The 10924-nt window shown below is 37.5% G+C and overlaps 2 long non-coding RNA genes across 2 annotated transcripts; one reads left to right on the forward strand and one right to left on the reverse strand.

The window, feature by feature from the left end:
• Positions 1–4344: 4344 nt before the first annotated feature.
• Positions 4345–6043, reverse strand: LOC139458107 (uncharacterized). The gene is made up of 3 exons (XR_011652651.1): positions 5819–6043; positions 5058–5148; positions 4345–4406 (listed from the first exon to the last, which is right to left on the reverse strand). It is a non-coding gene; the product is annotated as an uncharacterized lncRNA (long non-coding RNA).
• Positions 6044–6230: 187 nt separating this feature from the next.
• On the forward strand, positions 6231–9991 carry LOC139458104 (uncharacterized). The gene is made up of 3 exons (XR_011652648.1): positions 6231–6325; positions 6623–6706; positions 9700–9991. It is a non-coding gene; the product is annotated as an uncharacterized lncRNA (long non-coding RNA).
• Positions 9992–10924: the final 933 nt, after the last annotated feature.

The raw sequence follows: 10924 nt of genomic DNA on the forward strand, positions 1-10924 counted from the left end.
TACGAAACATGTAAAACAATTTCACAGCAGGAGAAAAGGCGACACACAACAACGCCTGATCAAATTGCCAATGTCGCAGTGCTGGGTTAGACAACCCGGCTTAACATCTTAAAGATAACAATAGAACACACATACCCGACCTTACCATGACACCGTTGGTAGCAGTTAGGCAAATCTCCCACTGGGAACAGACATACTTTAATGTATCCTGTGACACAAAGTGCATTATTGACTTGACAACCATATTCAAATGGGTGAAGTGAGTTTACTGTATAACCTAGGTAAACCTGATGGCTGCTGTCAATGGCATACACGATGCATTTAAGGTCATCTCTAAATCAGATCACTGTAAACCTGGTTCCATTTCATAGATAAAGTGGGTACCCAGTATCTCACGTCACACTTGTCGTGAAGAGCTCATGGTTACAGGCAACATGACCAATATATGCAGTAAATAACTTATGGGATGCTTTAGGTTTTCGGGATTATGTATTTACCTAGAAAACATGATTATGGCAACGATATGTTTAGCAATGTTTTGTTCATAATTACCTAAAAAGGGCCCGTTCCTTATTCATTAAACATGTACGATTCCAACCATAACGTGATAATGTACTTATGAATCACTAACATGTAAACATTATGCTAGGTGTTGGCGAAAACTTGAGCGTATCCTTCTCCACCGGTGACACCCATCACAAGCACATGCAAAGGCTAGTCAATTGCTCACCTGAAAAAATCAACTGAAACACAATAGTACAATTCAAAATAAGGAATTGCATTGGACATATTTTTTTTGGTCACTGAAGCGTCAAGTTTGGAAATGTCTCCTACATGTCTACCATAAATGGTTTTGAAATCTGTACAGATGTCTTGAATGTTGTAATCTTGATCGACCAACTTCCGTGCAAGAAGAGAAACGGGTGGCCCAGGCGCCGGAATTCGCTGTGCAGATGTGCGTCCCCTGAGCACACCAGAAACCTATGATTGTTGGTTCGAATCACGGTTCACCCCCGATTATGTTTCTAGGTTTGTCAGCCCCATACCCGTACGCGTGATCGAGGGTTTCACCGAAGTGGTAAATGTTTGAGACCTGCATCACTTCGGGCTTTCCTCCCACATTAAGCTGACACGCTGTGATATATCTGGAACACTGTTAAATACGGCGATAAACCCAACTCACTCACTCACTCTGAGCAAGAGCCATATGCCACTCTTTGAATTCTTGGAAGAAAGGGCATGCTCAGTTGTTACTCAAAAGGTGGGACACTAAGAGCTGAAAATGCAGGTAGTCATCTTTCCCTTAATGTTGAAATATTACAGCAGCTGACGCAACATTAAGGTTGTTCACAAATATCTGACATATACACATTGAGACAATATAAACCAAAAACTGTTTTAGCTGGTTGATACGCAACATGATATACATTTAATTTGTGTGAAGTTCATTGGATAAACCATACTTATTGTTTTTCTCTTCGTGATTTTGTGTCACCTGAAAGTTGGGCTTCAACGCCTTGACGTCAGGATTATTCCTTACTAAGTCACGCAACCTAAATCACATCAACCTGGTTCCTTAGCGACAGCCATAACAGTGTTATCTGTGTTGTGTGTTACCTGGAGTGAAGTACCGAGTGGTTCTGTATTATATGACCACAGGTAATCAAGTTCAACGACAGCGGCCTACATGACTGTCCTCAGAAGTCCAAACCCTAATTTACTGATTTTTTACATTTGATTCAAACTTGAATCAGGGGTACTATGGACAAGAACGTTTCACGCATACACCTAACAAATCAGATACAAATAATTCCAATAAGCTGCATTTCCTTTGCTTGTGAACTTTACTTCATATTAAATGACTACCCTGTAATTGGTACAGGTAAATGTTTCCATCTTTGTTCAACTGCCTCGCTTTTCCCTACTGTGAGCAGGTGCGATGTGGACTGTCGTTCACAATATCAATAACTGGCACAGCAAAAAAAATGCAGTTTCCGGTATCCGGATACCTGACGGATACCTCCGGACACTTACCCAAAACGCGTCCGGGTATCCGGTGGCAGATACCATACCGGATACCAGATCCGTGGTATCCGGCATGGACACCTCACCTGAAAGTATGGCACCTGGAATCCGGGTATCCGGCACCGGATACCTCACCGGATACCTCAATCTGGGTGTCCAAGGATCCGCACTGGATACCAAGGATCCGGCACCGGATACCTCATTCTGAGTTTCCAAAAACATGTCACAATTTGGGGGTGCATTTTTTTCAGTTAAGTGTGAAACACCTAAATATATATTGGAAACTAACCATGAAAATTGAACATTGCTGAAGGAATCCGGCAGGTATCCGGCAGGTATCCGGATGCAATTTTTTGAGATGTCTTAATCCTGGTAAATGATGTTAGCCTGGGCATATCAGATAGCTGTAGTAACATTCTGTGTCATTTTAGTTGTAAATATCCCCTTAAAGTTGAGATCTATGGGCAAACATCAGTTCTAATACATGTATGATGATATCCTTAAGTTTCATGTTCAGACTTCCAGATTGTTCTGAGTGAAAGTATAAACTCATCGACTGTGTGCTAACTTGGGCCTTTGGTCCTAGTGAGATGATAATATGATTATTTGTAAAGGTACAAGTACTTGTTACGAGCATACCAGCTTCATTTAAGTTTGAAACACAATATGCGTCACTCTGAGGGTGACATGTACCAGATTTCAATACACTAAAGAGAGCTGTTCCTCAGTTACTGTGAACATTTTTACTGAAAGACATTGAAAGCTAATTTGACCTTCAATATCAGTTGCGACTATTTCAAAAACAATTGTAAATTGCTTCATTCAGTATAATATTGACAAACATATGACAATGATATACAACTATATGTATAAGAGTTATTCAGACTTCTGCAGGAAAAGGCACATTAGAGAACAAGAGTCATCAGAAAGATGACATAACCCCCCGGCAGCTGTCTGTAAAGTAACCACTAGTAAATGTGCAATTCTGTATGTAATGAGTCAACAGTTTAAAGTTCTTTAAGAAGCATACATTGTTTACCCACAAAAGATTCACCATGGTCGCATCCATATGAATGCCAAGTTTCGATCAAATACACTGAATGGTTTTCGAATTCTGCCCCAGAAAGGAACCTCATCCTCAATTGAGTCTATGTCCAACTTCATTCCATATAAATTTAAAAAAATAAAAATTAGAAAAATCCCAAAATATCAAAAGGCACCACTTCAGTATGTGCCTGATAGCTTTGCCAAGTTTCGATCAAATACACTGAATGGTTTTTGAATTCTGCCCCTGAAACGAACCCCATCCCCAATTGAGTCTATGTCCAACGTCATTCCATAAAAAAAAAAAAAAATTAAAAATTAAAAAAATCCCAAAATATCAAAAGGCACCACTTCAGTATGTGCCTGATAGATTTGCCAAGTTTCGATCAAATACACTGAATGGTTTGGGAATCCCCGGAAAAGGAAATGATTACGGATGGACGGAGGGACAGACTGGCTGATCGCTATATCACCCCGTATCATATGTCGGGGGGGATAAAAAGTAAGTGATGACCTGTTGCCAGCTTCTATCCCTGCCCTAAGGAAGAGTTTGGCCATTAACAATTTTTTTGTCTGGCTATGACATTGACCTTTGACATAGCAGATCAATGTGTTATTCCAAAGATGTCCAAGCAATGCATGGTTTCATACGATAACTGTGGCTATCAAACTGAGGCAAAATATTGGAAAATCCCCATTTACACACCTGGCTAAAGAAACATAAACAACAAACAAATTATCAATTTCTTTTATTTATATGCCTATATCACACATTGAACATTGTTCACATGATGGTTCCTGATGCAGTATGCAATTTCCTCCTATTCTTCAATACTCATAACAGAGTGGGATAACGGTTCGCTTGAAAGCATAAGCAGACCATGCTCACCAGTTCAGAATTACTTGCCCTCAAACATCCTTTTCCTTCTATATTGCCATGGAAAAACAGGAACCAGGATGAGGGGAGGTCAGATCGGCTCTATCCCAGTTGCATTGTGTTAGTAGAATTGTGAACATTCCATTTGGTGTCCACATTTATAGACAAGTAGTCGCAAACGTCATTCCTTTCAAGTGATTACCACATGGCCAAAGACAATAATTTCTTCAACGTCCTTGAAGGGTCCCACTACGACTTGGCATTGGTTGGTCTTCTCACATTAGCCAGACCAGCCTTTGTGAGTGTGTCCCAGCGTCAATTGGGATATAACTTCTTGGTAGGCCCCCATTGAAATAACAGGATTCTCCTCATTGCTGTCTGCCTATCACTTCCGATATCTGGAAGGGTCCTTCCAGACTGTCAACCAGTCATCCGGGTATCTCAAGCTGGACTTCAGTTTCTGCAAAATCATGTATGAAGATTGTAGCAATAGAAAAGAATTGTTGCAACATGTACTTACAGATAAAAGGCAGCAAATTCACTTAATTTATCATCTTTGAGTTTTGTTATATACCAAACATTTGAGATATATATTGTTCCATGCTGATGACTTGAAACAATCATTAACTGACATCTCTTAAAAATGCTTGCCATACAAGCCAAAGTAATAGATGAGGTAGCAAGTGGGCTCATTGATCGCTCGTAATCGTACCCAATAACGTGGGATGTTGTCCATAACAGTCATCATCGGTGCGTCTCGATCGAGCTCATAACATTAATCACTGGTTTGCCTAGTTGAGATTTGATTATTTATAATCCTTGTCATTTAGCTGAACTATTGCTGGATGTGGTGTTAAATGAGTGAAATGGGAAGAGAGCCCGAAGTGATGCAGGTCTTACATGTTTACCAGTTTGATGAAACCCACAAGCAAGTGTATGATGCTACCCTAGATCAAGCCCAAGAGATGCAACTATGCACAGCAAGTTGTGGTGCCTTTGATAATTAGGCCATCCATGCCAACAGGTGATAAAGAACAAGCAAACTGAAGAAACATTTGCAGAATAGCTACATGGACATGATGAACCAAACAGAATAATTTCAAATATTTACCACTCACTGCTACTCTTCTCTTGTTCCTCATTGCTTCCCTTTTTCCATTGATGCTGTGCAGATGACTGACTCATTCATTCATCCAGACATTCTGCAAACATAAGTAGCATTCACATTACAGAAATATCCAAACTGTACATGCTGTATATTGAATTCAATTGAAAAGGCCCCAGTTGAGTTTCCAACTTAGAACTGCCCTTATTAAAATATTTCATCCCAAACATTCAGAGATAAAACATAATCCCATATTTAACAACTGTCAAACAATTATTTGACAACAAAGCCAGGATCATTCAACATACACATTACATAGGGAATCACTTGTTGCAAAAAAGATCCTCGCCAAGGTCAGAGTCATTCCATGAAATATTGAATTATTTAGTTATGAAGCTTATACAAAACAAGGACAGTGTAATTATAAAAATATGCTAAGCGTAAAAAAAGTAAAGTCTTTGGTTGCCATTATTGTAAATTATAGTCTGTATTAGCATCCCACGAGAGTTAATAATCGTTCCTAGATCTTTGTACTTTTCTTCATTATCTATAAAAAGCGGATCTAATTTTGATCATCTTGTTTTGACCACAAATCCATTACGCCCCTTATGCAAATCCTTGTCGTCATAACAAACAGTTGACCATAGTACTTAAAAAGGACCCTTGGCGTTTACGGTAAAGTATGTAGAGCAGGAAAATATCTAAATCAATCCGTTCCATAAGATCTCTGCACAGAAATCATAAGGTCACGAAGCCCTGCTACGTACCTGGCATCCGCATTTGCTGCCAATCGCCTTTCCAAATACTGTTGACTTCCGCGTTGTGGATGGCTCAGAGGAACTTCGGCCGGCATTTCCGTGGTGGAGGTGAATGAGAACAATGTATCGATACACGAGGTAAGCTTATCGTAATCAAGCATCACAGTGTATATCGATACACGAGGTTTGTTTACATCCATGTTCTAAAATGGCGCCCTGGACCGTAGGGGAATATGGGTAAAATGGCTTGTTCCGGGTTAACACAAAGCTGGGCCCCCGTCTCTAATATCACAATATTGTTTGGCGCAAGTTGAAGGCGCGCATAGGGAGCCGGGAACCAGTTTAACACGACATAAGCTGGTTCCCGGCTCTCTATGCGCGTCGTCAACTTGCGCCAAGTTATATTAGAGACGAGGCCCAGTTTATACACTGAACACGATCGGTCATTTCGTCAAAATTGGCCAAATATTGAGATTGCAGCTGAGGTCATGCTGGCAGCTGAAGTGACACATTAAGGTAAGGAATATGTGAATATTACAATGATCACGTATTAAAGTAATTTACCACATGTAAGCCTGTCACATGTGACACATTAACTTTTATAGCCAACATGTAAGAAAATGTATCAGGATATAATTATATTTTTATATAACAAGTAGCCTGTCTATCATATGTTATTATTTGCTTATGTATATAATGAAGAAATATGTTTACTTTAACTGGATAATTTGTATGCTAATGTGACTCACTGTCTTATTTCATATACTCCCTTTACTCTGTGAGATGATTAATAGCCTCAACATATTTTTCCAGATGTGAAGAATCAAGAACAGCTTTAATGACAGGGAAGTTTTGCATCAGAGATCATCGTGAAGTGGAAGATAAGACATTTTAAGGGTATGAACATTTTCACTTGAACTAGTTGAACAATAACCATGATGACAACTTTATCATGGGGGAATTTTTGGTGGTGGGGTAGCCTAGTGGTTGAAGCGTTCACTCTTCGTGCTGAAGACCCATGCAGGTTTGATTCCTGCCACATAGCTGCGATATTGCTGAGTGTGGCGTTAAAACATCAAACAAAGCTAACAGCCGCATACATACTCACATGGGAATTCCAGGTTGAAGTTAGTCCCCATCAACATGATCAACCTATGCTAGTTGTAAGAGATAACTTAATGGATCGGCTGATCAGGCTCGCTGACTTGGTTGATCCATGTCATTGTATCCCAATTGTGTGGATGGATGCTCATGATGTCAATCACTGGATAGTCTGGTCCAGACTTGATTATTTACAGACCGCCGTCATTTAGCGGGAATATGGCTGAGTGCAGAGTTAAACAACAAACACCAACATGATTCTACAACCTGCTCTTGTGGATACCATTTTGAGGATCCTACACATAACTTCTTTTCGGGTCTTAACTATTGCAATATGTTCTACTACATGTGTTTTAAACATATATTTTTTTCATTGGCTTATCTAAATGATGCTCAAATACAAAATAATTATTAATAAAATACTAATTCTATACTATTGCAAACTATCAGTTGAGCAATAATGTAATCATCTGATTATAATTAGATAATGAAGGAGAAGTCCATATTGATTAAATCTACCAGATTCTGAGATAAATGCACGTATTGATTGATTTATTTCAATGTTTTCCTGTACATAATTTTCAACAATTCCATATAAAGCTTTCTTATATCCATGCTGTATAATAATACCTATTATTTCTAATAATAGCATAATTTGGACACACAAATAAGTACTGAATGGTATTTTTATAACAGGTGCCACACATGTGGGATAGGTCATTTGACATTAATAATTTTTATGTGAATTTAAATCACTACAAGCTGATCTGAGTCCTGAAAGGATATGCCTTCGATTCTGTGAAAATGGAAATGATTAAACATCTCCCAATATTAACCATGCTATTACAGAATCTGTTCACTTGTTTGTGTATGTAAAATATTTTTGAACGATTTCATCCATCTAAAGATTGTTTGTATGTGTGATGTGCCAGTAGAGGTATATATGTACAAGCATGTGCATGTATACGCGTATAAAAATTATGTATGTTTGGCTAGGTACCAGTATATGAATTAGTTGTTTTGTGCGACTTGTATATTGGCATCATCATAGTTTCAACAGACAGTTTTATGTATATCAAATGTTAAATGTCTTTGTAGGGAGAATTGCATATCAAAACTGTCATTATTTTATTACTTATGAGTAGAACTTTTTAAGTATCTGGCAAGATACATTTCCTTGGTCCACAGAAACATGTTACCAGTAAACTGACTTGATAAGTAGCATAGCAGTCAGTGTGGTTGGAAACTAACTAAGCCGTCACTACTCAATTAAGTAATTAACAGATAACTGCAAGTGATAATACACACCTGACTCTAATTGCCCTGTTAATCCCTAATCCACCTTGAGTTGACATTGAGTTCATCTTACTAATGAGGTGTTGTGAGTGTAACGAGATGATAAACATCAAAGGTGGGGTAGGCTTTAATCAAGTGTTCTGTAGAAGAGATTATGTCATTTGTTTAATGTTTATTTAGGATTAGCTACATCCCTTGATCCTACCAAGACCATGCTTGAGATTATCAGACAGTTTGTCTGGATACAACTTGATGTCTCAACTGTACTTATTGGATTCTGCCTTGTAGCAAACTATGTGTGTGACAAGGGCTTTGACCACTCTGTGCAGATGCATAACAATGCATAATGAACTTGGGGTATGATTCAATTATGTCACACAAGTCAAAGATGGGTTCCACTGTATTTAGAAACAGACAATAGATGCAATACTGTGTAACTTTATAACAATCTAACGAGTATTCAAATAGGAATACACATATATTTACAATGACCCTTGAAAGGTTCCAAAACCAAAAAGAACTACTTAAATTATGATTACACTTGACCAATATATTTGGCAGTTTTTCCCGTTATTGTTAATCTTAATTAAAGATAGGATAAATGATAAAAATATGATAATGATTTTACTCATGACTAATCATGGGCGGATACAGCTTTTTTTACAGGTATTTATTGTCTTTGGTGGTAATTTATACAGAAATAAAGATTTATTTTTCGAAATAAAAAGGGGGGTGTCCCCGCAGATATATTGCTGGAATATTACTAAAAGCTGTGTGGAACTATACGAACTTGCACACTCATTATATAATATTTTGAGATCACTTACATGACTTGTGTGATTGAAAGTTTTGATAATTATGAATACCGTATTCGACGTAATAAGCGCCCAGGGCGCTATCAAAATTTCGTAGTTTATGCTGGCAGCCTGAAATGTTAATGTACGACAAATATATTTTTCCAGAATGAAATTCCCCATAATTAAGGGTGCATATCACCCACGAGTGTGTATTATATGCAAATAAATAAGTCTTGTATACATTGATCAATTGGAAAGGGTGCTAATTGGGATTGTTCACTAGCCAATATATTAGCAAATATTCCCATGGGCGCTTATTAAAGCGAGGCGCTTATTACATCAAATATGGTAGTTATGTTTTCATGTATAAGAACCTATTTTATGCAATTTGCATAGCCTTGTTTACCCTTCCTTATGTTTTGATGTAATGCAAACATTTGAGAAAAATTCAGGTAATCCTGCCTTATGGCACTACAGGAAGTGTTTTCAGAAGATCAATTACAATTTTGTATTTTCTGTAAAATTTACTGTTTGCTATGGCTTTTTTACATTGGTTAACATGGTTTGGTTAACAGTTGCTTGATAAACTGTCATTACCTTACTCATTGAGAAACCAACTTTTTACCCTTTGTCAATATATGTGTGTTTCTTATATTTTTAATAACAAGATTTTAAAGATGTTATAAATTGTTTCAGGCACCTGGATTTCACAATGACACCAGATCAGACAAGTCATACAAAGGACTCTCAGGGTGATGAATAATCCTCCCCAGAACAACTAGCAGGTTCACCTCAGAAAGTGATGATTCTGAATGAATAATGCCACATCAGTGTGATTCTGTAGGTTGTTTTATTACGACATTAATCAAGTCTAAAGGAATTAATACCACAGCAGTGAGACTATGTTTATGTGGTGTACACTGATGCTGACTATACAAATCTGAATGACTTTTGTGGTTTACTGCACAAACATAATTGACTTTAGATATTCTTCTGAGATTTGACTGATTTGTTTATTTAGAAAATGGCATTGAAGCATCTGTTTCTGTTTTTGAATGTTCTTGCAAACACCTTTGGTTACTGAACCAATGAAATGTCATAAAATCAATAAATATGATTTGTTATCTTAACAATTTTTTTTGTTTTGCTTCTTTAAAGAAATATGATATTGATCATTCATAACATAGGTGCTAACATATATCAAATATACTAATGCCCTGAATGTTTTCCTACAATTAATTCAGCTCACTGAATGAAGTTTTTAGTTCCATGTCAGTAGAAAAATTACATTGATATTTTTATGTACCGGTACTTTATTAGGTGTTTTCTGTGGATGCACCCATTTGGGTTAATGATATTCTGTTTCAAACTTCAATGAAACTCGTCTGTCAAGAGGTAACAAGTACTGATACAGTTCCAAAATAATCTTTTAATCTCACTAGGAACAAAGGCCCAAGTGAGCACATAGCCAATGACTTTCATTTTTTTTGTCAGAGTGAGTATGGTGTTATGTCACTTTATGAGCAAAATTCCAACAATATCATGATGGGTGATACCAAGCAATGTACCGATGTGGTGAATCGAGCGCTTCAACCGCGAGAAGCTAGAACAAACTGGGAATATGAAGATGAAATGTAAGGATACCATCATACCAGGACTGAATGCTTTTCATTTAATATGCTGAACATCTAAAATGAAATATATATGAATTTGAAAAATGTTTTCACCAAAAGTACCTGCCCATTAAGGGGATATTTACAACCAAAATAACACAGAATATTACTACAGCTATCTGCTATGCCCAGGCTAACATTATTTACTAGGAGAAAGACATCTCGAAAAATTGCATCCGGATACCTACCGGATACCTGCCGGATACCTTCAGCAATGTTCAATTTTCATGGTTAGTCTCCAATATATT

Source organism: Haliotis cracherodii, unplaced genomic scaffold, assembly GCF_022045235.1.
Source record: "Haliotis cracherodii isolate W230 unplaced genomic scaffold, xgHalCrac1.p SCAF_12, whole genome shotgun sequence".
Classification (NCBI taxonomy): domain Eukaryota; kingdom Metazoa; phylum Mollusca; class Gastropoda; order Lepetellida; family Haliotidae; genus Haliotis; species Haliotis cracherodii.